The 27779-nt window shown below is 46.3% G+C and overlaps 1 long non-coding RNA gene across 1 annotated transcript; it reads left to right on the plus strand.

Annotated features, from left to right (window-relative positions):
• The first annotated feature begins 6355 nt into the window (after nucleotides 1-6355).
• LOC113963402 lies at nucleotides 6356-27364 on the plus strand. Its single transcript, XR_003532785.1, has 4 exons — nucleotides 6356-7225; nucleotides 8607-8609; nucleotides 21739-21742; nucleotides 27353-27364. It is a non-coding gene; the product is annotated as an uncharacterized LOC113963402 (long non-coding RNA).
• Nucleotides 27365-27779: the final 415 nt, after the last annotated feature.

Consider the following 27779-nt stretch of genomic DNA (forward strand, 5'->3'; position numbering starts at 1 on the left):
ATCAGTTCCACATTATACTACGTAGGGCCAGTACGCAGTATAAGGTGATGCCTGAATGGCAGCCAAACACCGCCTAATCATTACCTAATGGCAACAGTCTGCGCATGCCCTACTTGTGGGGCAAGGGGTGAGCAACCCCTGCCCACATAATCTTCCTCCCATCATCATCTTTCTCACCCCTAGGTATGACCTCTACCATTGTGTTTCAAGGGTAGATGTATCTATCTTGCAATATGTAGCAAAACCAAGGAAGAACTCAGCTCTGATAATAGGGGATATCAGGCTGACTTGCTAAAAAGCACAATGGACCTTACAATTAGCTTGTGCCATGAAGTTACATTGTACCATACTCTAGCTGGTTTCACATCCTAATATGATTTTCTTTATCACCCTCTATGCTCCATTGACCATCTAATTCAAAAGTACCCCCTTACACCTGCTATAGGCAGCACTTTGCAAAAACAAGCAGCTCCTGTGGGATGTCAGGAGATGTGGGACTGATACAGGGCTCAGGGAAATGAGGACCCTCCTCAGTATAGCTGTGCCAGGACCAGTCCCAGAGAGCTGTCCTTTCTGCTAGAAGAAGTCACTTCTGGGAGACAACACAAAGAGCTGGTGAAGGAGGCATGAGGCTGGCTTTGGAAGAACCAGTGAACAGTCCAGGGTCAGGATTTATAAATGCCTCGTTATCTGCAGACAAGGAACAGAAGCATTGAAGGAGCAGCTGCCTAGAATGCTAGTATTTTCAGAATCTGGGGGACATTGTTAGTGAAGGAGGAACCATAAAACCTCTGGTTATTCATAGGCCCTGTGTTCTGTCTGAGCCAAGTTGCTGTCTCAGCATTTTTGTCCACACTTTTACTGGGGGAATTAGGTTCTGCTCCTTCTGATTCAGGGCATCCCTTTCCTTCTCCATTATTTCCATAGGAAATCGTAGGGTAAGTATGCAATATTTCCTCATCTTCTGCTGTTTCCCACAGTCAGGCAGCTCCACAAAAGAGCTGGTGAGCTGGTGTTGCGGGTGACAGTAAGGTGGGCATGGAGTAGGGCTTCATAGACAAGGACCTGCTGCTATGGTACCCAAGCAAGAAGAGCTTGGTTGGGTAACAGTAGCTGAGGTCAGTCATCAGACAAGACCATAGCGATGAGGCAGGTCCCAGGTCACATCTGGGTCCAGAGCAGTGAGTTATACAGCCAGGCACAGGGATAGCTGCAATGTAGTTCAGGCAGAGACCAAGGGCAAGAGCCCTACTTAAAAGCAGTCCCTGAGATAAGGGGAGTGAGTCCTTGCCAAGGCTTCTCACAGCTTGTTCTCAAACAGCACTTTGATTCAAGGCCAGGCAGCTGCACTGTCAAAGCTGGCCTTGGGCCCAGGCAGCCCAAGCCCCAGGAGGAGGGGCATGTGCCCAGGGCCCAGGCACCCACCTGGAGCTGAAGACATCCCTTTCTCCTGATGTCTGAGCTCTACACAGCCACAGAACCAGAGAGTCATGGAGACTTACACCAGCTTTCCCAAATTTAAAATAGGTGATGATCAGAAGTAAGAATGTCTTCCTGCCCAGAGAATCCAAACAGAGCTCCTGAGATAGTTTGCAGAGCCATGGATTCATCAACCTTCTAGCCTTTGGCCTTGGGATGCAGGTGCTCAGGAGACTGGGTTGGGCTGGGCTGTGCCACAAACAGCAAAACCTGATGGGCTCGCTGTTTTTTTTCTGGTAGGAATGGCTCTGGGCAGTCTTCTCTATGGCCCAGAGCCTTTAGCACAGGCAGCCTGGAGGTGCCCTGGTTGAAGACCAGTCCCAGAGCCAAAAAGGGCCAGGAAATCCCTGGCACAGGCAGTGCTGTGCCTCAAGGAGACATCAAAGGAATGCATTTTAGAAAAGATCCCTGAAGACCTGGGAGTGACTGTCTGCAAGATGGCTCTCTTAATTTATATTTCAAAGTGCATAATTCAATTAGCATAATTAGGAGTTTTGTCTTATTGTCATGGCCCTGCTCCTGCAAGCCCTATGACAATGGTCTCCCATGAGAAGTGATGGCCACCAGTGTGCAAATCCCTGTCTTTTCCCATATGTCTTCCTATTCCTTGTCTCGCTGCATCCTCTAGGCAAAAGGGCTCCTCGAAGTCCTCAGGCAAGCTGTGAAGACTGCAGCAAGGTAGAGAATGTCACAGTGGTTGAGGGAAAGCCTGTATTTGGATCCCTGGGATTCATGTCAGCTACCCAATGCCCATGTACTCCATCCTGCAAGAGTTGTGGGCCTAGCTGAAGGTTACTGCTCTCCATCTATGAGGAAATGGCCACTGGGATCACTGTCAGCAGCCACAGTGTGTATTTCAGCCTGTAAACTCTAGCATGAGGAGAAACCACCTGTCACAAACCATCTGGCCTCACCTTGAAGACTCTGGGTGAGCTTGGAGCAATCCTCTGTTCTGATCCTCATCAGCATCACTTGCAGCAGGGTGATGGTATTGCACATTTGTGTGTGACCACGCTGTGTGCACGAGATGGACAAAGCAGATCTGGGTATGCTGTCCAGGCCTGGTGTTGGTGAGGTTCAGCAGGGGACAGGCAGCTCTGCTGTCACAGCCCACTCCTGTCAGCTGGCAGGACACATTGCCCATGACCTGTCAACAGACTTAAGAAGGGGGAAAAACTCCTGGGAAACTGCAGCTGGAGAGCAGAGTGAGAATATGTGAGAGGAACTGTGACATATTAATAAAATATGTGAATAAATTACATGGACCCAGCTAGCTTGGTTGGGGGTACTGAGCCAAATCCTTTTATTCAAATCAAATAACACCTCATATACTTGGGTTCAAAGTAACACGACTCCCTTGACCAATCACCATGGGGTATCTCACTGCCCCTGTGTGCTGTTCCGCATCCTTCCTGAAACCCAACTCCTACATCTCTCCTCTTCTTTGAGGAAATACAGAACATTGCATATAACAGTACATTTTAAACTTTGTAAACCCCCTTTAACAATGACCACTGCGTTACAGTGATTCAGCTCACTGCCTACTTGGTCTCTCAACAAACTCACTTATTTGAACCTTTATCTGTAATCCTCAAAACTTGCTTGACACAAATTTGAACTTTTATTTCCTAAGGGTTTGTGTGTATTTGGGATAAACAACAACTTTATTAACCTGAAGGTTTTTGCATAATCGGGCAGAACATCGATTCCCACTTCCCCAAGGGCCTGCATGTAATTGGTAACCAGGAGAAATTCAACTCAATTTCAAGAAAAGGGCCCTTAGAGAACAAGTGTTGTGATGCAAATGTAATTTGTTCAAAGCACATGAAGCACAAAGTATCTCTAAGTCTACATACATACATGTTCACACAGTTTCTCTCATTCATACAGTTTTTTCATTCATACAGAAGTGGCCACTTCACACTGTCTCTACACATATGCATACTTAGAATTTTTATTATGTCTCTATTTAAATCATGTAGTTTGGGTTTTTGCAGTGGTTATTGGTTGTGTGTTTCGCAATCTGCCACTTCTGATAATCACGTTTGGCAACTGTACTTGTTTTGAAAATTTGAAAAGGAATTAATATGAAGAATATAAGGCTTAACAAACCCAAATGTCTTACCTGTTTATGCACATGCATTTTCTCTTTTTTCCCCCCTTTTGTTTTTGTTTCAGAAAACCATAAGTTAATAAACTCAAAGATATATACACAAGTTACCATCACAATATGTTAACTTGACTTAAAACTTAGCACCTCCTGTAAACAACTAGACCAAGTTATCATCACAATAACACAGTATATAAAACAAGTTATCATTACAATATGTTAACACAGCTTGAAATTTAGCATCCTTTGCAAGTAACCAGTTTGTCTGTGGTTTCTAAAATGCAGTTAATTTTCAGCTTTTGTCCATCCATTTCTGTTAGCTGCTTTTTGCCTTTAGTAACAAACTTAACAAACATGTTAAGTTTAACATTTAAATTTAAACAGTCTCAGGTGGCTAGTGTGGAAGAAACAGATGTAGAGGTTAGGCAAACACGCAGTTTCTCTGTAGCTTTATCTAGGAATGGCCCTTTGAAGTAAAGCAGTACAAGTCATTTGATGGCTTTCAATGTCTTTTTACTTCAAAGTTGCCTTTTGCTGGAGTTTGAAGTAAAAGCAAAAAGTCATTTTATGCTTTTATTGTCTCTTTACCTCAAGGTTGAAGGTTATGTGTAACTTCACGTGTTGCATGTTTTAATGCACTTTGGCACTAGAAGATTTTGCACTTGCAAACACAAAAGCAAGCATTCAGTGGTTTCCATCATTCGTGGATATCACAAGAATCAGAAAAGTTTTCTTCATTCTCACTGAAAGCAGTTCGTCTTGTTTGCTTAGGCAGGGGTCTAGTGTCCTGGTTTTGTGGAGACAAACTCAAAAGGCAATTTTAAGGGTTTTAGACAACAAAGAAAATCTTCCTTCCCCATAGTGATACAAGTTAAACAGTTAATAAGAGTTAAACCGGGTGATGGGGGAGATTTCAGTTTGTTATGCTTTGTTTTCCCTCCTATAGGACAGGGGTTGGGACAACAAAATCTCTCTCCACCTAGTTGCAAAGAAACAAATGATTGCTATAATATAAGCACTAACATCTCGGTTTTTGAAAAGCTTCACTCTTCCCCCTCTCCTCGAGACAGGGACAAAAAACTAAGAAAATTCACTTTCTTCAGCTTCAAGAGACTGATAGTTCTGCAAAGGGCTTTCTATTTGCAGAGCTTCTATTAACAGATTTAAATGTATTTAAGAATTTGACAACTTTAACAATTTCTTCAATTATATTGGTTAGAGCTATCATAATTAGTTTTAACTCAGCCTCTTACATAGTTATGACTCATAGGTAGCTACCCTTGCATTTTGCTGACACTAGGCACACCTTTTTGGGATAATCAACATTTGACTGCATTAATTAACAGGTTATGGAGATGCTCAAGAACTTTTTTAACATGTTAGTTGAACTAAATTGTCACAACAACTGCATCTATTCGGGTGTCTTTGAGGGCTTAATAACTTTAACAACGGTAAGAGTCTTAGTAATTTAAGCAAAGTCCTGGGGAACTGATGAAAAATAGAAACAAAACCTTTAAGCTGCAGTGTTTCCACCAAAGGTTTCTCAAGACAACATGTTAACTTAGCCCTGTATGTTTTTGGAGGCTCACCGCAAAGTGCTGTAGCATTGAGTTGTGCAGAGGCTCACTTGAGCTATTTGCAGCTCAGCTTCGCTCTGTCTCTGCACAAAGGGCGTGAGCTTTCCTCTCGGCCCCGGTTTTTGCTGCTTGTTTTCCACCGTAGACGGCAGAATTGCCCCCCCACAGGTGGTCTCTTGTCGGCGCCGGGTAGGGGCTGCTGTTTCCCTCTCTGCTCACGGCAGACCGTGCAGGGCTCTGCCGTTTGCCAGCAGCTTACATTGTCCTGGCCCCGGCCCCGCTCCCTGCATTTCACTGTGGAAGGGGAGGTAGTTTTTTTGTCCTGGTTTCGGCGGCCCCTCTCCCGTCCCGGCTCCGGCGGAACTGCTCCCTGCCGCGCCGCTGTGGGGGGGGTTTGTAGCGAGGCAAGACGCTCGCCGCCTGTCCCACCCCGCGTCGGGGCTCCGCGCGGGCCGGGGAACCACCGCCCCCTGCAAAGCTGCAGCAGCACCGACTCCCACTTGTGGCTTGTTGCCGCTTTTTTCCTCTGTGCCGCCTTTGAGCCCGTATAAGCGGCTTGCTGGTGCCGAGCTTGCCGTGCCGGCAGCTCGCACTGCATCCCGTCCTGGCACGGCTCGCCGTCTGTATTTCGGAGCGGCTCTAGCCCACCCCGCTCCCGCGCGGCCGGAGCCGCTGTTCCGCGGCCTCGGGGATTTTGCGCCGGGCTAGGGCTGAGCGGGAGGTGTTCGCCCGTGGGTCCTGCGCCTCCGCACGGCAGAGACTCGACATGGCTGCGGGCACGGTCTCGGCAGTCTTCGCGTCCGTTTCAGGCGCTGGGGAAACTGCCGCTGCCGTCGCCCCAGCTGCTCGGGACCCAGAGCCGCGCGCCGCCGCGCGCCGCCTCGGCATCGCCGCCACTGCCGGCTCGCGCCGGGAGCTTTTGCAAGGCCTGTGGCCGCGCCTCCCGCGCTCCGCGAGCCCGCGAACAGAGCCTGTTCAAACCCCGCGCCGCCGCTCGCTTGCAGGCGTTGTGGCTGGTGCCTATTTAAGGGATCTTGGCACCGCTTCCGCGTGTCAAGTGCGACAGGCTTTTTTAACAGCGCGAAGGCAGCGGGTAGGTCTTCGTCCCTGCGCTGCATAAATGCCTGTCTTTTTTCGGAGAAGGCAAACCCGATTCCTTCTCGGTGTCCTCTGTTGTTTCACTGCTTACCGGATCACGTTTTAAGCATGCTTCCTCAAGCTGGGACACTCGGCAAGTTAGCTGTGGGCAAGATGATGGTTCTCAAGCCGCGGCGTGGCCGCCATGTGACTGCAGCGTGGCAGTGCCTCGTGGACTCAAGGTCTGTCTTTTCCTAACAATCACGCAGTCCATGCCACTTGCTCGCTCCTGCCTGCGTAAAAACTCAGCCCAAGTCCTTTGTTTTCGGATCCTTTAGGTTTTCACACAGTCCTCTGTCTGCACGTGGTTCTACCCCACCCCCGCGTCTGCTCCTATGTTTGGTGGAGTCCTTTGTTCGTTAGGGCTCGTGGGGGGAATAAAAGGTTTAAAGTTTTGCTCCATGGACAAGTTTAAGTTTCCCTGCGAGATTTTTGAAGTGTCCACATCTTCTATCTCTGCTTTCTCTTCAGCAGTCTCTTTTTCCAAGCAGTTTCACTAAGGGTTCTACTTAACAGAAGTCCTGAAATAATTATTTCTATCATTTCCCTTGAATTTTAACTTCCCATGCCGGCTTCTTACCTTGAGTTCTCTGTAGCTTTGCCTTTTCTTTCTTTCAAAGCAACTCTGCTAGGTCTTTCATGTGCACAATACTTAGATTCTTGGAGCTCCACGCGGTCCTCTGCACGACATCCCAGTCGGCTTTTCGCACTGGTTCCCGACGTCCTTTCTTTAAAGACGTTTTCTGCCTGCTTTTAGCTCGGTATATGACGTCTGACTTTTTTTTGGAGAGCGTACCAAGTTTTTAAAACAAACCTGTCCGAACGCTACCGAATTTTTCCTGTTACAAGGCAGTCTCTAATCATCCCTGATACAGGGTTCTGCCCCACGTTGGGCGCCATTTGTGACGTATTAATATAATACGTGAATAAATTACAGCTAACATGACTGGGGGTACTCAGGCAAATCCTCTTTATTCAAATCAAACAACACCTTATATACATGGGTTCAAAGTAACACATGACTCCCTTGACCAATCACCATGGGGTATCTCACTGCCCATGTGTGTGGGAGTACTTGGGAACTACATCTCCCAGGGTGCCGTTCGGCACCCTTCCTGAAACCCGACTCCTACAAGGAACAACTCTGCAGACATCAAGGTCAGTGAAAAAGGAAGGATGAGGCGGTGCTCCAGACATCAGAACAGATTCCCTTGAAGCCTGTGGTTCAGACTATGGTGAGGCAGGCTGTGCCTCTGCAGTCCATGGAGGACCCCATTAAGGAGAAGGAAGGAGGCTCTGACCCCATGGGAAGCCCATGCTGGAGAGGACACCCCTGGCAGGACTTATGGACCTGTGCACTTGTGATCCCATGGGGTTTTAGGATTTGGTTTTATTTCTCATTACTTTGCTCTCATTTTACTTGCAATAAATTAATTTGCCTGAGTTGAGTCTATTTTGCACATGACAGTAATCTGTGACTGATCTCTCCCTATCCTTAACTCAACCCATGAGCCTTTGTCCTATTTTTCTCCCCCTATCTTGCTGAGAAGGGAGAGTGATAGAGTGACTTGGTGGGCACTTGATGTCCAGCCAGGGTCAACCACACTATCACAGAGCATGATGACCCTTTTCAGATTTTGGTACATGTTAGGAATACACTTTTTGTCCTAAACACAACTGCTGAGAGCTGAAGACTTACATCTGCACTGCAGGAAAAAGACATTTTTTTAACAGAAGTATCTCAAGGTGGAATTGCAGTGACACCAAAGCCTTCACTTGATCTAATTTCACTAACTCAGACTAAGATTATTTTTTTTTTAATAAGCAAAGACAATGTAATGCAAATATTTATGACAAACAGTGCAACGGTTTACTGAGAAGGATCTGGGGAACTTCTGGTTCCACCACCCCTACCCCCCACCCCTTGATCCCAGCAACACAATATGCATTTGCATGTTGCATGCATGTTGTGCAACCAGTGCCTCCCTGCACCCACCCCAAGCAGGCTGTTTCTGTCCCTGGTTAATGCAGCTCTGATTACAGCATCCTTAGAAAGGCGGATTTTTTTTCGTGTTCTCATATCCAAGTATTAACCTGCTCTGACATCGCTTCATTTGCCAGAGCTGATAGCACAGCTTGAGATCGCTTCACTGCAGAGATTACGCAGAAGCAGAAGCAGATTCTAATAACTTCTGTTCTGCAAAACAAGTTCTAGTTTCTACTCTGGTATAAGTTTATATTTTATATATATTTATATGTATTCTCTCTCTCTGTATAATAGCTCGTCTTCCTGCAGGGATAAGAAAGTCAGATGCAAGTTCTATGTGAATCTGGAACAAGAGAGACTTCCTTTTGTGTGCCTTGATGGAAGAAAATTCAGCTGTAGTTTTGATTCTGGTGCCAACACAGACCCACTACAGCTGACTACTGCCACCATCTCCTGCTCCTTTAAGGAGGTGTTTTGGGTATTTAAATCCTGAAAACACGTTTGGTACCAGGCTGTTATGAACAACATCTAATATCCTTCTTGGTTTGGTAACTACAATTTTTAAAAAGTCACCAAAGTGGCAAGTCTCTGTGCTTACATGTTGAAGCCGGTTTCACGTGATTATTGGCAGAAATGACAATTTTATTTTAAAACCTCCTGTGATCTGATCTCAGGATCTATTTGGATCCTCAGTCCCCATGGCAATAGCTTCTCAAATGCTGAAAATAACAATGTGTACAGCTATTTTGACTCAATAAACCAGATGCATAAGGCTCAACATAAGGGTGCATGCTTGCAGGGAGAGGGTTCGTTTCAGTCATGAAAGTAAATAGCTGTTTTCCAGGTGCATGTAGAGGTCTGCTCTACTTAGTCAGATGTGTCAAGTGAGGGAGGGACATTTTTGCTTTGTCACTTTTTAAAGCAGGCCCGCATCCCCCCTTTTGAATGGCTTTCTAATGATATCTGTTGTGGTGTACATGCACCGGGAACCCACTAGGCATCACTTTTCCTGGCAAAAAACCACTGAAATGGTGCCACGGAAAAAGAGAGGGAGAAAAACGTATTCTAGCTTCATTTTGTATATTCATGTGTTCCCCAGGTGGACCAGAGCTGTTAATCAAAATAGGAGAAGCCTTGTGAGTTGTTTTGGTTAAGAATAGAAATTTGTTTTCATCTTTATTGCTGCATAAGGTGTTTGAAGATAATGTATGATGAAGAAAGAATCAACTACATGGTCAGTTTCTTTACTCACAGCTCTCTGCCATTCTGATGGACCTTGATTCTGTCCTTTGAGGGTGCTCCAGCAGGACAGTGCATGGATGCACTTCTTCCTGCAGGTCACCAGGTACCACATGAACCTTCTCTCCTGGTTGCCCAACTCTGCCTCACTTCTGGAGCTTGACTCCTGTGTCATCCCTATGCAGGAGTGCCAGGAGCTGGCAGGCACCAAGTCCGTCAGCAGGCTGGGCACCATTTACCATTGGTGCTCACCTGCTGACTTGTATTCAGCTGCTCACAGCCTCACCCAGGTTGTTGTGTAGAGGATGTTGAGACAGCTAGACTTGCATGAAGATTTCTTCACAAGATCTGTAGCTGGTGACATGCGTTGACTTCACAGGTAATAGCTACTTTTTGGGAAAGATAAAAAAATAAAAGGAGAGAAACAGAAGGGAAAGGAAAGCTCATCCCCATGACCAGCTGGGAGGAGAAGGACACTCCAGAGGAGTGTCCTTCCCTAAGCATCCTCTCTGATGACATCTGTCACCTCTTTGCAGACAAATTTCCCATGGTAAGTATATGGGGGTTTGTGGGTTTTTTTTGGCCCACTCAAACTCACTGCTGGTTGGACTAGATGACTATAGAGATCTTTTCCAATTTAAATGATTCTGTGATTCTATAAATGGTTATATGATTCTATGATTTTGTCAGGTTCTCTAATGCAAGCTGAGAGCAGTAGCACAGAAATAGGAAAAGAGATGGGAAAGGAAGGTGGTTCTCACACTGGTGTCCATCACTTCTCATGGGAGGCTGTCACAACAGGGCTTGCAGGTGAAGGGCCACAACAGTAAGACAAAATCAACACAGGTTGACAAGGGAAAACCACTGACCAGGAGCTTAAGAAAACCTAGCAGCATGGCAGAGAGACATGGAGCAGTGAGGAGGCTGCAGAGCTCCAGACAGGAGCTCTTCATGTCACACCAGTTGAGGCACTTCAAGCTCTGCATGACACAGAGAAAAGCTGTGGTACGGCTGAGAAGCACACGCAGCTGGGAAACACTCCCAGTTGGAGCTATACGACTCTAAATTGTCTCTTCTTATTACCACAACCAGCAGAGTGAGTGACCACAACGACTTGCTATGATGACATCTCCAGCTGCAAGTGAGCTTGCTCAAATGCAAACGTCCTCAACCCATTGCTTGACTCTCACAGGCCATTTGGCACAAGGGCATCTCAATGCATCCCATGGGATTTGGGTGAGGTGACTAAGGCCGAACGGCTCACTGGCCAGGATGGGACAATGCCAGGTTCTGCACCAGACTTGCCAGGACCCTGCAGGAAGAAATTGGGGTCCATTAACTCCAAGCTTGGCATGGGGCATCTGGCTGCAGCTGGGACACATCACTGCAGCTCACTGCCATTCTTGTCCCCAGCATCCACCAATGGATGCTGTCATCTTGGGCAAGGACACCCAACCCACTGGTGAAACAGACTCACCAGCTGCTGTTTTCCAGCAGTGGCAATTGAGTTAAGTCAGTCTTGAGTTTGGCTTTGTCTTCAGAGTGAGTCCACAAAGGATTTTTCAGCTTTTCTTCACCGACAAAAGAAAAAGAAAAAAGTAAGGTGCAAGCAAGGGAAGAAAAAAGCAAGGCACAGCAAAGCAAAAGAAAGGAGAAGGCAAGGCAAAGCAAAGAGAAGGCAAAGCAAAAGAAAAGATGTCAAAGTAAGGAAAGACAAGGCAAGGCAGGGCAGGGGAAGGCAAGGAGAAGGTAAGTAGAAGGCAAGGCAAAAGAAAACCAGGCAGTGGCAAGAAAAGGCAGGAGAATAATGAGGAGGGGAGGGCAGGGGAGGGAGGGGAGGGGAGGGGAGGGGAGGGAGGAGAGGAGAGGAGAGGAGAGGAGAGGAGAGGAGAGGAGAGGAGAGGAGAGGAAAAGAAACCTAATAAGGAGTGCTGTAGTTCTTATTTCAATGCTTGCCTCAAACTGCAGTGGATTTAAAGTGCAACCTCAAACAGCAAGTGTTGGCAATGCTCTGTCTAAGCTAAAGCATGACAACGACAACACATGTCATTGTCATGTGAGTGGCAATGTGAGTGTGGAGTAATCAGGAGGGCAGGGAGCTTTTTGTAAGCATTTGTTTGCAGATAGTTTTATGATGATTCAAACACTGTTATTGTAAAATCTGGCTGAGTTGAACTGGGTGTCAGCCAGCCTGGTGTGGCTACTAAAATTTAGCTGAAATTGATATTTTATAGCAATTTATTTAGTTGAGGAGAGGGATGCTGCCTTTTGGGCTGCCATCCCTCCTTACAGCCCCATCCATGATGGCTGGTTCTGCTCCCCAATGTCCCTCACTGTGGGGGTTGGCAGCAGGGGTGATTGGCACATTGATCATGAACCAGGTCAGAGAATGGATCCATGTGAAAAACAGAAAAAGGGAGAGAGGTGTTTGTGGGTTTTTTTTCATTTTCCCAGGCTGTTTTTCCTGCCCTCAGCTAGCTACTAAGTGAGAAAGCACCAGGGCCTCCCAGAAACACTCCAGCAAACCTGCAGCAATGTGACTCAGTATTTTCCCAGCTGCCAAAGTGAAGACAAGCAGTGAGGAAAAACAACAGCAGTAAACTCCAGAACCCTGCAAGTCTTCTTCATCCACTTTGAAAAATGGTACTGACAGGGGCCTCTGTTTGGAGGGACTCCTGAGTGGGTCCCCTTCAGAGAGCTCCTCTGCAGACCCACATTCTCCCTCCTGCCCATCAGCCAGAGCACTGCTCCCTTCATGAAACGCTGAGCTGCCATCCCCCTCCGCTCCACACATTGATGCCTCCCTTGTCAACCCTCAGCAAGCTGATATTAAAACAAGAGGGAGGCCAAGTGGAAGAGAAACTGAAAGCCGCCCTCCTGGCTATGGGGAATTCCTTCCCAGGCAGAAAATCTGTGCCAGATCTGCCAAAGTCCCTGCCAGATTTCTCTTCTTCCAGGTAATAAGTGAGAGTTCAGGTAATTATGTCAGTGCCATAGATCCTAATTTTTTAAAACAATTTTGCACAGAGCATACTTAGTGAGTCCCTGGCATTGCTCTCTCGGTGTAAAAGGAATATGGTTTCTTTGTGTTTGAAGAAATAACTGTGCTCCAGGCTACAAAAGATAACTGTGCTTTTTAATGTAATCTTACAGCTGTGACAGCAGTGCAGGGTGCCTCTGCTCCAAATATGCTCAACCTGCATTGACTGATGGCTCTAATATCTGAAACCTGGTAGGTTGCTTTGGGGAAAGTGCCAGAATAAGCATATTTTGCTTACTACAGAGGCTCAAAAGACCTAGATGCAGTTAGATGTATGTATCTGGTTTGGTTGCTAATATGTTTGGGGTTCTGTTCAGACTCTCGCTAGGTGCTGGTGGTGGTTGCCTAACAATTACAGTTACATTTTTGAGTTGTATCAAACACTGGGAATATGTATTGGGGCCCTGAAGCTGGAGGGGAAATCCTTGTGGATGGATTATGAGGGGGAAAGAAAACAATTCACTCTTCACCTTCCTTTTACATTTACCTTTAACAGTTAAGGCAGAAATTACAAGATTTCTGTGCAGATCATTATAAGCCCATATTGGTAGGGAGACGGTGAAACGTGATTACATTTTGTAAATCTAGTAGAAATGCAATGGAGGAAGACAAATGCAGCTATTAAAACTTCACCTCTTGGATATATTTGACCAATATACACACGTTATTTGGAGCTATAGTTTTTGGAAGTTACTTACAGAGTTACGATTGCAATAAATCCCTCACAGTGAGAATTATTTAACATCTACATTTCAGTTCATTCCCCAAAAGGATGCCAAGAAGTGAAACAATGAATCAGAGGGCAGATGCCTTTCATCAAGTCTCCTTAATTGCTGTCCAGGTTGCATTTCTGGCAGATTGGCAGGAGAGCTCTACAAAGGCCAGTCACGGTGATGAAAGATGCCGCAATGATGGGCATGTGAAACACCAGCAGCAACCTGGATAACTGTCGCAAACGTACGTCCAAACCTGTCAATTACAGCAGTGATTTCCCAAGATGCCAGCCCTGTCCATGGCTCAAGGAATGGCTTTTTAATACATCTGTGAGAAGCCAAAAAAAAGGGAAGAGACTCACAGCAGATGCCTGCTGCTAATGAAGCAGGGGCCACAAGTTGGACTGCTTCAGACTTAACCTGGCCATTGCCTTTCCATTCCTACGTACCCTTCAAAATAATGGGTAATGCCATGTCAGTCCCTTTCTGAATGGTGCCCCATGGGTTTTATCTACAGTTTATCTGAAGGCACAGTGTCTGCTCTGCTCCATGATCTGCCATGAACTTGGTGACTCCAGGGACCTTTTTGTCACCTTGGCAGACCCCATGCACTCGACATTCTCATCTACAGTATTTTGTTTGCAGGATTCAGCAAACTCATGCCCTGGTCATACAAATCTCTTCTTGAGCAGCAGGGAGCCAACACAGGGGAGAGCAAGAATCCAATTAGGGATCAAGTAATGAATTTTTTAAGCATCTTCTTTTGCCTTTAGATTTAGCAGGTACAAATCTTGTAAAGTGCATTGGTGACCAGTTTTTTTGCACTTGGATGTCTTCATGGTGAGTTTGGCTGACGTGAGGCTTTTTTTGGACCACTCTGACGGGTCCCCACAGTAATTTTCCCCAGGAAACATGGGAACAGCTTTGCCACTATACTACTGTTACTTTTCATAGAATCATAGAATCAGCAGGGTTGGAAAGGACCTTTGAGATCATCAAGTCCAACCCTTGATCCACTACCACCGTGGTTACTAGACCATGGCACTAAGTGCCACATCCAGTCTCATCTTAAAAACCTCCAGGGACGGAGAATCCACCATTTCCCTGGGCAGCCCATTCCAATGCCTGATTACCCTCTCTGTAAAGAATTTCTTCCTAATATCTAACCTAAACCTCCCCTGGCACAGCTTAAGACCATGCCCTCTTGTCTTACTGCTGATTGCCTGGGAGAAGAGACCAACCCCCACCTGGCTACAACCTCCTTTCAGGGAGTTGTAGAGAGTGATGAGGTCTCCCCTGAGCCTCCTCTTCTCCAGGCTGAACAACCCCAGCTCCTTCAGCCTCTCCTCATAGGACCTGTACTCAAGTCCCTTCACCAGCCTTGTTGCTCTTCTCTGGACCTGCTCCAGCACCTCAACATCCTTCCTGAACGGAGGGGACCAGAACTGGACACTGTGGCCTCACTAGCACTGAGTACAGGGGAAGAATCACTTCCTTGGTCTTGCTGGCCACACTGTTCCTGATCCAGGCCAGGATGCCATTGGCCCTCTTGGCCACCTGGGCACACTGCTGGCTCATGTTCAGCTTCCTGTCAATCCAAACTCCCAGGTCCCTTTCTGCCTGGCTGCTCTCCAGCCACTCTGTCCTCAGCCTGTAGCGCTGCAGGGGGTTGTTGTGGCCAAAGTGCAGGACCCAGCACTTGGCCTTGTTGAACCTCATCCCGTTGGAATCAGCCCAACTCTCCAGCCTGTCCAGGTCCCTCTGCAGAGCCCTCCTGCCTTCCAGCTGATCAGTACTCGCCCTCAGCTTGGGGTCATCTGCAAATTTGCTGATGGGGGACTCAATCCCCTCATCTAAATCATCAGTAAAGATATTAAATAGAACTGGGCCCAACACTGATCCCTGGGGGACACCACTAGTGACCGGCCGCCAGCTGGATGCAGCACCGTTCACCACCACTCTCTGGGCCCGGCCCTCCAGCCAGTTCTAACCCAGCAGAGAGTGCCCCTGTCCAAGCCGTGGGCTGCCAGCTTTTTCAGGAGTATGCTGTGGGAGGCAGTGTCAAAGCTTTTGCTGAAGTCCAGGTAGACTACACCCACAGCCTTCCCCTCACCCACCAGGCGGGTCACCTGATCTTAAAAGGAGATCAGGCTGGTCAGACAGGACCTGCCCTTCCTAAACCCCTGCTGGCTGGGTCTGATCCCTTGTCCATCCTGTAGGTGCTGTGTGATTGCACTTTTCCCTTGCCTTTCTTTCCTTTCTCAAACTTCTCCTTGAAATGATAGGGTTTATATTTAAGAAATCACACCCTATGGTGTAAAAATGCCTGATCTTTACTCAGCTTATCCAGATCAGAAGCAGATTTAAGCCAAATCATAAGAGCATCCCCTCTGCTTTTGGTATATTGATTTAAACTGGGGAGAAAGTGGGAAGATTAAAGATTAAATTGTCTCTTTTAGCCACAGCAAGCCTGACTGAGCAAGGTGTGTGGGTGGTATGGGGCGTGCCCATCTCCTTTAGCCTCTTAAAACAGACACACATACTCTGGGGTCAAAGACTTTTTAAATATCCTTGACCCAGCAGAAAAGCACATATAAAATATGAAATTATTGGCCATTATTCACAAATTCATTGTTTTAAAGAGAAGACAGTGTACTTGGAAACTGCTGATGGATGCAAGTCATCCTCTTAAAATCATTTGTGGCTCTTGGTGCAACACAGAATGAAAAGGTTAAATGAGCAGCGACGCTTGTTGAATTATATGCCAAAGTGGTTTCGCAACAGCATGGCTGTTTCAGTGTACCAGGTGTCTCCTGGTGACAGACACAGCAAACTGCTGACAATGCCAGATTTTAGGTGTGTTTACAAGGAAGACACTGGAAGACAGGACTTGTTTCTGATGCACAGCAAACATAAGTGTGTCTGGAAAAGAAAGTAGGGAAAAGCTACTGCATTTTTGTGCCTCTTCTTGGGTGACAAAAGATGAAGTTATACAAAAATCACATTGTTTTACCATATTTTGATAACTATAAGCTATCTCTTATCTTCACTAAGCTGAGAACTTTTAGTTTGCCCAACAGGAAAGGACCTTCTCTGGGTTTCCATGCTGCCATGGATTAATATCCTTCCTTCGATGCTGCCCTTTAAAGCATTACCTCCTCCTCTAAAGTTTTCTCCCCATGAGCACTGGTGCTCTGCCCAGGCAGAGGCTCTAACCTCACAGGTCACCAGGCAGGACATGGACTGTGAAGCACATCCCAGGTCTCCAGCAGTCACCCCACTGTCAGAAGAGGGGCCGTGGCCCGGGCTGTATTTCTGCTTGCAAGTATCTGTCAGCTGCCTGGAAAAACCTTTCAGCTCATAGCTGTGTAATGTGTTTCCTTGATGGATCATTCTATAAAATCACCAAGAGATCCTGAGGCAACCTGACACCTGTAATCGGCTGGAGGAGCAGATATTGCTTTGGAAGGTGACTTGGCAGGGGAAGGAAGGGTATTTTTCCCCCACATTTTTCTTCTCTGTCTGGTCACAGCAGGTTGTTTGATAATTGTTTAAACTGGCTAGAGAGTAATTGTTTTTCTTTCGAATAAACCAAAACTGAAATGAAAGAAAACTGTATGAACTTAAAGCTGTGGGGTAGAAGGGAGAAGAGGGCAAGGCCATGTAAAATTACACTGTCTGAGAAAGTCACAGGGATTTAACTCCTTACAATCCCATTAGGCTTGTGCTGAAGAAGGCAAATCTGGTTTAAGTTGAAGGAGGGTCTCCAAAGCCTTGGCAATCACAGGGAGCCTGGAGCAACTCCTGCCTGGCTAATGCTTACAGAGGTCACTCAGTACTTGCTGGGGTGGCAGGTACCACTCCGTGCTGCCCTGCTTGTTCCCATGGCTGGTCCTTCCATCCTGTCCCGATCATAGTTATTCAGATGCAATAGAGCATTGCCCCAGAGCTGGAAACCTCCACCCCAATGATTTACAGTGCTGTCTGTCCTCTCCAGTGTGCCAGGGATGAGGGCCAACCCTCAGGGGCAGATAGTTTTGGGCTAACATGGTGGCCTGGGATGTGTCATAGTTGCTGCAAAGTGCCACACAGCTGCCCCCAAAGGGCACTTTTGTGGCCTGCTGCAAAGGGAGATGATGGGCAGAGCTCAAGTCTTACGGGAAAACATGGATAACCTGAAATGATATGCTGAGTCATGCCAGGTCATGAGATGCAAGGTTGGGTGAGCTCCGACAGGTTTGTGCAGGTACAAGGAGATTCACTGCAGTGTGTAGGGCTGTGTATTTCACACCAAGAGCCAGCTGGCCCCAAGAAAGGTGTTGGGTTGTGGAGTGGCAGGTTAATCCCTTGTGGGAGCTGAGATTGCATAAGTAATTTGGGAAGCTGAAAGCTGAACTCAGGTGGCATCAGTTGCGGCAAAGGAACCATAGTCAGCCCCTATTTCAGCAACAACACATTGGAGTGCTCATTTCATCCCTGGAAGTAAAACCTTTTCAAGCCTGGATAAGTTAACATCAGTCAATAAGTACTGGAGTGTTTGATTTCATGGCTGTTTGCTGTTTTACTTTAAATATTTTAAAATAAGTAGCTAGGAAGTTATTTATATTTTTTAGCATCCTAATTGCAGGAACACAATACTTTTGTACTGATGGAGTCATGATTTAGACTGTTAGTTAATTCTTTCTCAATATTAACATTACAAGCAAAACAAGAATCAAAGCAAAAATCAAAAGGGCTGAGTGAAGACTACTTACACTACTGTTTGCCATATGCTAGTCTTTGAATGGCCATCACCATCCTTATTATTATGCATCTTATGATTAATGATTAGCTGTTCAGTGTTCATCTTCAGGAATGCCCTGAACTTATTTTTCAGGCTTCCCTTCCACAATTGATATGTCCTGAGGAGTTAATTGCTATGAAATTCAGTTATAGGTGATGCATAGAAATTTCAGAAGATATGGAAATCAATTTTGAAATTCACAAGGGATACAGTTCAAAAATGTGGAGTGGGCAAACCAACACTCAGGGCTTTCTATTCTGGAGAGAGTACAGGCTTAAGACATCCTTGTTAGTATGCATGCTTCAGAAAAAAGAAATTGCAGAACACTTCTATTTTGATTCTTACATTTTCCTCTCTCACTCTCTATTTAGGGGGCTTCATCTGCCTGTATTAACTCTAGCAGTGTTAGGACAGGAAGGCTAGGTTAGCACAGCTGGCTGCCCTCTCAAGGCTCAAACTGAAGGTAAAACCCTTCTTAGATACCTGGATTTATTTTTGGTTCTCATGGCTCAGCATTTTTTGCTGATTTAACACAGATGAACACATAGGATCATAGAATTGTTTATGTTGGAAAAGACCTCTAAGATCATTAAGTCCAACTGTTAACCCAGCACTGCTAAGTCCCTAAACCATGTTCCTAAGCGCCACATCTACAAGTATTTTAAATACCTAAAGGGATGGGGACTCAACCATTTCCCCGGGCAGCCTGTTCCAATGCTTGACAACCTTTCAGTGAAGAAATTTTTCCTAATATCCAGTCTAAACCACTGGTGCAACTTGAGGCTATTTTCTCTTGTCCTTCACAAGTTGCCTGGGAGAAGGGACCAATACCCCCCACTCCTCCCCAGCTAAAACCTCCTTTCAGGTAGCTATAGAGAACAATAAGGTCTCCTCTGAGCCTCCTTTTCTCTAGGCTAAACAACTCCAGCTCCCTCAGCTGCTCCTCACAAGATTTGTGCTCCAGACCCTTCACCAGCTTTGTTGCCCTTCTCTGGACCTCCTTGGCCACCTGGGCACACTGCTGGCTCGTGTTCAGATGGCTGCTGACCATCAACCTTTTCCTGGACTGTTTTCCTGCCACTCTGTCCCCAGCCTGTAGCACTGCATGGGATTGTTGTGGCCAAAGTGCAGAATCCAGCACTTGGTCTTTTTGAACCTCATACCATTGGCCTTGGTCCATCAATTCAGCCTGTCCAGGTCCCTCCACAGAGCCTTCCTGCCATCCAGCAGATCAACACTCCCACCCAACTTGATGTCCTCTGCAAATTGAGTGAGGGTGCACTTGATCCTCTCATTGGTAGAGCTATTAAACTGGTACTGAGCCCTGGGGAACACCACTCATGACCGAACACCAGCTGGATTTAATTCCATTCACCATCACTTTCTGGGCCTGGCCACCCAGACAGGTTTTTACCCAGTGAAGAGTGCACCTGTCCAAGCCATGGGCTGTCAGCTTCTCCAGGAGAATGCTGGGGGAAGCAGTGTCAATGCTTTACTAAAGCCCAGGTAGAAAACACCCACAGCCTTTCCCCTATCCACTATGCAGGTCACCCTGTTACAGAAGGACATCATGCTGGTCAAGCAGGACCTGCCTTTCATAAACCCATGCTGGCTCAGCCTGATCCCCTGGTTGTCCTGTACGTACCATGTGATGACACTCAAGATGATGTACTCTGTGACCTTCCCCGGCACTGAGGTCAGACTGAAAGGCCTGTAGTTCCCCTCATGGTTCTTCTAGCCCTCCTTGTAGATGGGTGTCACATTTGCCAACCTCCAGTCAACTGGGACTTCTCAGGTTCACCAGGACTGTTGGTGAGTGACACAAAGCTGTTTGGTGAGGACTTCCATCAGCTCCCTCAGTACCCTTGAGTGCAGTCCATGGGCAGCTGCCATGCCGCACACAATCCCAAGTCCCTTCAGGGTCCCGTAGCAACTAATTGTTGTTTTGCAGTGGACTGTGCATTTTAGGATGCCCCACACCGAGGTCTTGATCCAGAGGAGGATTTAATGTCTATAGTTAGCTCAGCCCACAATTCCTGGGCCTAAATCCAGAGTTGTGAACCTCAAAATCCTGTGAAAGCTGCTCTTTAAATCTGGAGAAGGTTCAGACTTGGGGACATGGCATCAATGCACTTCACACTTAGAAATCAGAAGCGTCAAGAACCAGCGATCTGCAGCCCAGCCAAGCCCACCCTGCAGGGTTGGAGACCCTGGGTGATGGTTCATCTTGCTCCGCACAGCTTCTTGTCCCACTGAACATAGTCCTTGTCCTGTCATGATCAGGTCTGGGCAACCAGAAGTTTACCCTAATCTGCAGAGGGACAGCTTCAGACAGCAGCAAGGGGAGTGGGCTGAGGAAGCACCTTGTCCCCTCACATAAGGGGTGTAACTTAAAGCAAAACCCTGGACCTGCGCTTGCTAAAGGTCTCCCCACTCTGTGTTGAAGCTTCTCTGAGATCCCCTCTCCTTCCCCATTGGCAGTACCTGAACCACAGGCATGTGCCTCTGGGCAGAGGCTTGTCTTCTTGGACATATGTGAAAACCTTAGTCTGAAAAATGTCTTATTTGAACTAAAACCAGTGGCTCAAGTACATTACATAGCCACAATATATCTTTGTAAATATATGACCATAGTATAGAAGTATAGATTTGTGTTTGTTATTAGGTAGTATTAATATATATTTCATATATATATGCTCTACATATGTAAATATATATTTATACTATCTATATAAATTTCATTTATATAGACACATTATATATTAAGTATTTGTTTATAGTACATTTTGTATTTTATATACCTAATGTTGCTCTCTCCCTTCAGTTGTGAGTAGAGGGGCTTTGATGCTGGGAGAGGTTCATCTTTGAAGCACAGCGTGCAGAAAGGCGAAACACAACCCAGCTCCGATTGGTTTAATCCACCCTGAGTGATGCTCCAGATTCCTCCTGAAAACGTTGTTTTGAGGTTTCGATAGGAGGGATGCAGAGGTTTGTGGAAGACGAGGGGGCCAACTCTCTGCAGAGGGGACCTGTGGTTGTGCAGTGTCTTTCTGGCAGAAGGAGAGAGGTGAGTGATGGTGAGTGTGCATATCCATGGGGTGGCCCAGAAGCTGGATGTGCTCCCATGCTGGGAGGCACAGACATTCAAGGAAGAGGAGAAAGGGTGACAGAAGATGCCAAGGGAGATTGGAGCATGTGGAAGCAGATGTGCCAAGGGGAAAATGCTAAAGGTCTGGGGCTGCTTGGAGAGGACCAGGCTGCTCCCTCTGATATCTGGAAAGCCAGATTCCTTCTCAGTCAGGTCAATGCTCTCAAAGCAACAGAAAGATGTTGGTTTTGTTCTGAATCAGAACAGAGGGAGAAAAAAAATTAAAAACATGGAAATATTAGTGACAAGTCCCATTTTCTCGCAAAGGAGAAGGGGAATCACCTCAAAGCAATACTTTCCCAATGGGAAGCATGCAGTGGTGGTGTCTGTGCAAGGGGCAAGCTCTGCTCTTGGCAGCACATCCTTGCCCTGCTCAACTGCAGACCCCATATGGGGTCTGCCCCCAGGCAGAGCACAGCCAGGAACAGTCAAATCTGGTCCTGGAGAGCCCACCTGAGCTTTGCTACTATGAGCAGAGGGAAGCCATCTGTCTGGGACAGAGGAAGAGAAGCCACGGCTGGTGAGCCACGTGCGAGGTTCCCGTCTGTCATGCAGAAGCTTGTCTGTGCATAGCTGTTTAGGAGAGCTCTGCTGTGCTTGGAGGGAAAGAGCAATTATCTCCCCTGTCAGTGAGTTCTCAGGTTTATGTATATCCCCGTGCCTTCCCCTAAACAAGCTTTCAATAGAGAAAGTGCAAGGCTGCAGAGATTCTCTGCAATTAGGGGAGAAGACATCCCTCTTTCAGCTAACACGAGAAAAAGAGCTGAATGAAACCCTGCATTGTTAATGTGCTTTGGCTTAGTCAGTGGGGAGGGTAATAAACAAGGCAGACTTGGTTGGGATAAAAAAAGCGTCGAGTATGGCAAGATTATGAAACAATAGGTACTGATAGAGAGGCAGCATAGAGCCAGCCGCAGAGCAGAAGCTTTACTGAATGCCTGGGTTTGAATGAATCCTAATGATAATCACGGGCTACATGGCAATTTGTTTAAATAATGTGCCTCCTGCTTCCTCCCAGCCTGGCAGAATGAGTCCGTACATGTTAATTGCTTCATTTTGAGGAGAAAGCTCTTCTCTGTGTGGCAATATTATATATTTAATTTTTGCTGTTTATTTACTCTGCCCTTCTTCAAGCCTTTTTCTGTCTATGAAGGCATCTTCTGCTGTTGTTTTATATTTCAAACAAAGGTGTTTGCATCAAAGCTCTGAAGCAGTTACAGGGAACCTCTCAAGAAAAAATGGAAAGGACTGATTGCTACCCAAGATGGGTCACATTTCAGGAGGGAAAAGGAGTTGTTGAGCCAACCTACAGGTCACAGGTAAGAACCCCAGCACCACAAGTCCTCTGAACTTCGTGAAGGGTTGGGGCAGGCTGCAGCTTGACCTACTCAAGTGTCCTGCTCCTTTCAAAGCAAAAAAATGGTGTGAAGACTTGAAGCACACCCAGGAATGTATCACTTAAGATTAACGTCAACTGAGTTCACTGGGCATGCATGCTGGAGAGGCTGGCATGCTTATAGTTTATCAGAGAGCAACCACAATAATAATAATAATAATAATAATAATAATAATAATAATAATAATAATAAAACCCCCCACCATAGTAGTAGTAGTAGTAGTAGTAATAATAATAATAATAATAATAATAATAATAATAATAATAATATTTGACTGGCATTTTAGCAAGATTCCTCACTGATTATGTGCCATTTTGTTACTGAAGCAGAAGCAGACTCTGCCATGCAGCTGCACTCCCACAGTACTGGTAGGAGCAGAAGAAGAGGCAGTAGCACCTGGGCATCTGTAGCCAGACTTCTTGGTGCTGCTGCTAGACTTAAATCCTGGCTCTCCTCTTCTCTCCCTGCCCCTGTCCAGTTCCCCCCAAGAACTTTTCTTGAAGGGTGATTAAGCCATTATTGGTGCAAATTTTTGTTCTGTCTTTATGGACCAAAAAGGAGCGGGGAATTCAATCCTAGCTGCTTTTGCATACAGTAGTTTACAGGTGTGAATCAGCATCCGCTAAGTTGTGTTTCCTCTCATATGGCCTTTGTTCACATTAATTTGTCCATTGTCACCTGCAGACTGCTATATTAGCTCTTTTAATTTACAGAGGTTTTCAAGAAGGTTTTTTCGAGGTTCATCTAAAAATGTGGTTGTGAAGGTCACCCTGTCCCAAAACAGCGTATTCCCCAGAACACCTTCTACCAAAGCTTGCTGACTAAAATGCCACTACCACATTGTGGGATACTTACGGAGGGGTTACAATGATTAATAAATTCATTAGAATATACTGTAAAAATGGAGGAATGCCTCTTAGGAATGCAAATAGTGTTGTTAGTAGCTATTTTTGCAGGTCTTGCAACCTATCTGAAAGCAGCAGGATTGCTATTTGTTTCCTGCAATTAAAAAAAAGAAAATGAGGTTTTTTCTTCATTAACATCATCAAGGGTGTTAGAAATCGGATTTCAACAGTGACATATCCAAATGGCATGATGTATCTATACACAATAACATTTATGACTATTAAATATTATTTAGGATAATGCCTTTATGCCAAGTAGGCATGTTGCTGAAGCCCCACAAGGAGATGCAATAGAGTGGGGGGGTGGGAAGATTAGTGCCTGGGGAATGGATGAACCTGGGGGTCTTACATGGTTTGGCTTCTGCAGCCTCTTGTAGTAGTAAAGTGCTAGAGAAGAAGGAAGTCCCTGCTCGCTGCTGTCACTCATCATCCCCTTGTGAAACTGGCAGGAGGACTTGTTCTTCCAGCTAACTCCCAGGCTGGCCTCTGCACCACAGGAGAAAGGCTCGGTGTCATTGTACAGGTGACTGTTGGGTCCAGAAACTCCTTACCAAGATCAGCTCATTCCTAGGCAGTACTGAAGGTACTCCACAGAACTGGATCCTTGCTTATCTTGCACAGACCCAGTGTTCAGATTGTACTGAAAAACATTATAATCAGTTTTGGTTCCAAGTTTTAACAAGCTTTTAGCTACAACTAATCATAGAATCACAGAATATGCTGAGTTGGAAGGGATCCATCAGAGTCCAACTCGAGTCCAACTCCAGGCACCGCATAGGACACTCCAAGAGTCAAACCATGTGCCTGAGAGTGTTGTCCAAACACTTCTTGAACTCCATCAGGCTTGGTGCTGTGACCACTGCCCTGTGGAGCCTGTTCCAGTGCCCAACTACCCTCTCAGTGAAGAACCTTTTCCTGATATCCAACCTAAACCTCCCTTGACTCAGCTTCATGCTGAGTCCTGTCATGGGTCACAAGACTGAAGAGATCGGTGCCTGCCCCACCAATTCCCCTTGTGAGGTACTAGTAGACTGCAATGAGGTCTCCCCTCAGTCTCCTCTTCTCCAGGCTGAACAAAACAAGTGACCTCAGCTGCTCCTCATAAGGCCTCCAGGCCCTTTACCATCCTTGTAGCCCTCCTTTGGGTGCTCTCTAACAGCTTAATATTTTCTTATATTGTGGCGCCCCAAACTGCACACAATATTCCAGGTGAGGCCACACCAGTGCAGAGCAGAGCAGGACAATCCCCTCCCTCAACCAGCTGGCGATGCTGTGCCTGATGCCGCCAGGGACACGGTTGGCCCTCCTGGCTGCCAGGGCACTGCTGACTCATATTCAACTTGCCGACAACCAGGACCCCCACATCTCTTTCAGTGCCACTGCTTTCCAGCATCTCATTCTCCTGTCTGTACAAACATCCAGGGTTGCCCCATCCCAGATGCAATATCTGGCTCCTTTCCTTGTTGAATTTCATACGGTTGGTGATTGCCCAGTCCTCTGACTTGTCGAGGTCTCTCTGCAGGGCCTCCCTACCTTTGAGGGAGTCAACAGCTCCTCCCAGTTTTGTATCATCTTCAAATTTGCTCAATATCCCTTCTTGTCCTGCCTTCAAGCCATTTATGAAGATGTTGAAGAGCACAGGGTCTAAGATGTAGCCCTGTGGAATCCTACTAGTGACTGGTCACCAGTATGATGTTACCCCATTCACTGTTACTTTCTGTGCTTGATCTGTGAGCCAATTGCTCACCCACCACATGATGTGTTTATCCAGCTGTGTGCTGGACACAGAAGGATCCTGTGAGAGACGGTAGCAACAGTTCTGCTGAAGTCTGAAAGTAGTACATCAACTGGCTTTCCTAGATCAACTGAGTGGGTTACCTTGTCATAAAAGGAAATCAGGTTTGATAAGCAGGATTTCCCCCTCATGAAGCCATGCTGGCTGTGTCCAGTGACTGTATTGTCCTCCAGGTGTTTTCAATACCTCCCAAAATAATATTTTCCATTATTTCACTGGGCACTGAAGTGAGACTGACAGGCCTGTAGTTTCTGGGGTCCTTCTTGCCCTTTTGAAAATCAGGACAACACGTATCATCTTCCAGTCAGCTGGGACCTCTCCAGATTCCCAAGACCATTCAAAAATCAAGAGAGGCTTCGTGATGACAACAGCCAGCTCTTTGAGGAGTCTGGGATGAACGTCCTCAAAAGGATGCAATTGTACCTGTGTCTACATCTCTCTTTTTTGCATGTTTTTAGAATTGTTTCCACTTATGGCATAGAAAAAAATAGGTACTTATCAGTGAGGGAGAGATGGTTTTATGTGGCTTACAAGACAGATGGGTGCATTATGTGTCCTACCACAGTCACTCTGCGAGTCTGCAAGGCAGGCAACTTGCTCATGCTCTTTTACGAGAGGAAAGATGTGGCCATACAGCTAGGCTTCTTGGAACTGGAATTAAAAACCTTTTACTTTCTCAATAGATTGAAAAGCAAAATTACTTCAATTGTAGGACCTTGCTTCCTCAAAATGCATTAGAGAAGGAATTACCAAAAATAACAAAAGTCATGTCTGCCACAGATTGAAAGCCTAGAATTAGTCTGAAACACATGGCTCTGCAAAACCTTTCCCAGACTGTACTTCTGCTCCTCACAGAAACTCAGGCCCTGTCCAAACAAAAAAGTTGTTTCACTTTTATTCTTCCAGTACTGTGTAAACCCCATGCCTCTTTCTCTCCTTGCGAAGTGTGGAAGCAGATATTCCACCAAAAATTATTAGCAATGTAACTTATGTCCATGAAAATGGGGGAAATATATTATTATGCCAAAGTACCTGTACATGACACCCTGAATTACATCTCTGTGTGTGTTTCAGAGGAAATCTTGACCCACTTCCCAAACACTGTCTCCTTTCTCTTGAATTCTTGAATCTTCAATAGAAAAGCAATGTACAGACTGGACTTCAGTCTGATCATACTTTTTCCCCAGTGTGTTTCAGGCCAGCACAACTCCACATGAGGACAAGATCATGCAGCTGGAGAGAGCGACTGGGCACCGACCACCACAGTACAACATTCTAGTTGCAGAATGACTCCAGGCTCTAGGAGGAAGGAGTCCAAGCCACTGAGCAATTCACCAGTCAAGCTAACACCAGCAGCTGCAGATCCTTCTACGTCAATGCAACAGGGTTTGCACTGGTATAAATCATGTGCGTCGCTTTATTCAGAGACAGGAAAATAAGGAAGGAAGAGAAACAAAGGGCAGAAACAGAGATGTTTCTAAAAGGGAACTTATTTTCTTACAGAGCAATCTTGAAAGCAACAATAAGGCACTAACAATAAGGCACAGCTAAGCAGTTCACTGCTACACAAGGTCACAGTCTACCTTCCCCCACAACTGCCTGCAGTGGGAGGCTCATTGTGGAGCAACGGATGCAGAGCTGAATTGACAGCCAAACATGGGGGATCTGGCTGTTGCCCCGGGATGGATCTGACATCCCTGGCTCTTAGGGTGAAGACAAGGCATGAGGGAGCAGAAATATGATTGCCATTCTGAAGGGGAGAAGGAATAGCAGCAGTGTTAGGGCTATCTGCATGACAGGGCAGCTTTATCAGCACCGGAATAGCAGTGTGCTCTCCTGCAAAGCACGTCTAGCGAGGACAGAGCTATTTCAGTAAAGCTGGAATTTTTTTTTTTAGCAGTGTAACACCCTCCTGAATGCAGTGAGCAGTGATGCAGCTACAAGCAACATTTTTGACAGTTTAACACTCACTAGCCCAGAAGCTCCTTCCCACTTGCACAGCTGTGTTAGCAGGGAATATCTGCCCTTCCCTCTCCTCACAGACAGACCTGGCCTGGTTCACCTGATTCAGAGTTTCTGTGTGACCCGTGACAAAATATTTAGGGTAGAGCTGTACAAGAGCCCTGATGGAGTGGGAGAGGTGTGCTTTTCCACCAGTTACAGCCACTGCCTCTTTCTTTCCCACCCCACTGTGACAGCAGCAGCAGCAAATGAAGTAAACCCAGCAAATGCAGAGGATTTTGGTTTTACCCTCACTGGTTTGGTCCAGCTCTGGCTCCTTTCCCTGGGGCCCCAACTGTTGAGAAGTGTCCAGCAAGCTCTGTTTTTTTCCTTATTCCAACCAGCATGGCTCTGCAAGGAAAACCTCAAGCAATATGTGAAGAAAAGCTTAAAAGGCCATCTGTCACTACTGCTCACTCTGTCTGAGGAAATAATTCAAGCAGCATCAGCAGAGATCTTGTGCTGTGT

This window comes from Neopelma chrysocephalum, unplaced genomic scaffold, assembly GCF_003984885.1.
Source record: "Neopelma chrysocephalum unplaced genomic scaffold, ASM398488v2 Primary Assembly neopelma1_25, whole genome shotgun sequence".
Taxonomy (NCBI): domain Eukaryota; kingdom Metazoa; phylum Chordata; class Aves; order Passeriformes; family Pipridae; genus Neopelma; species Neopelma chrysocephalum.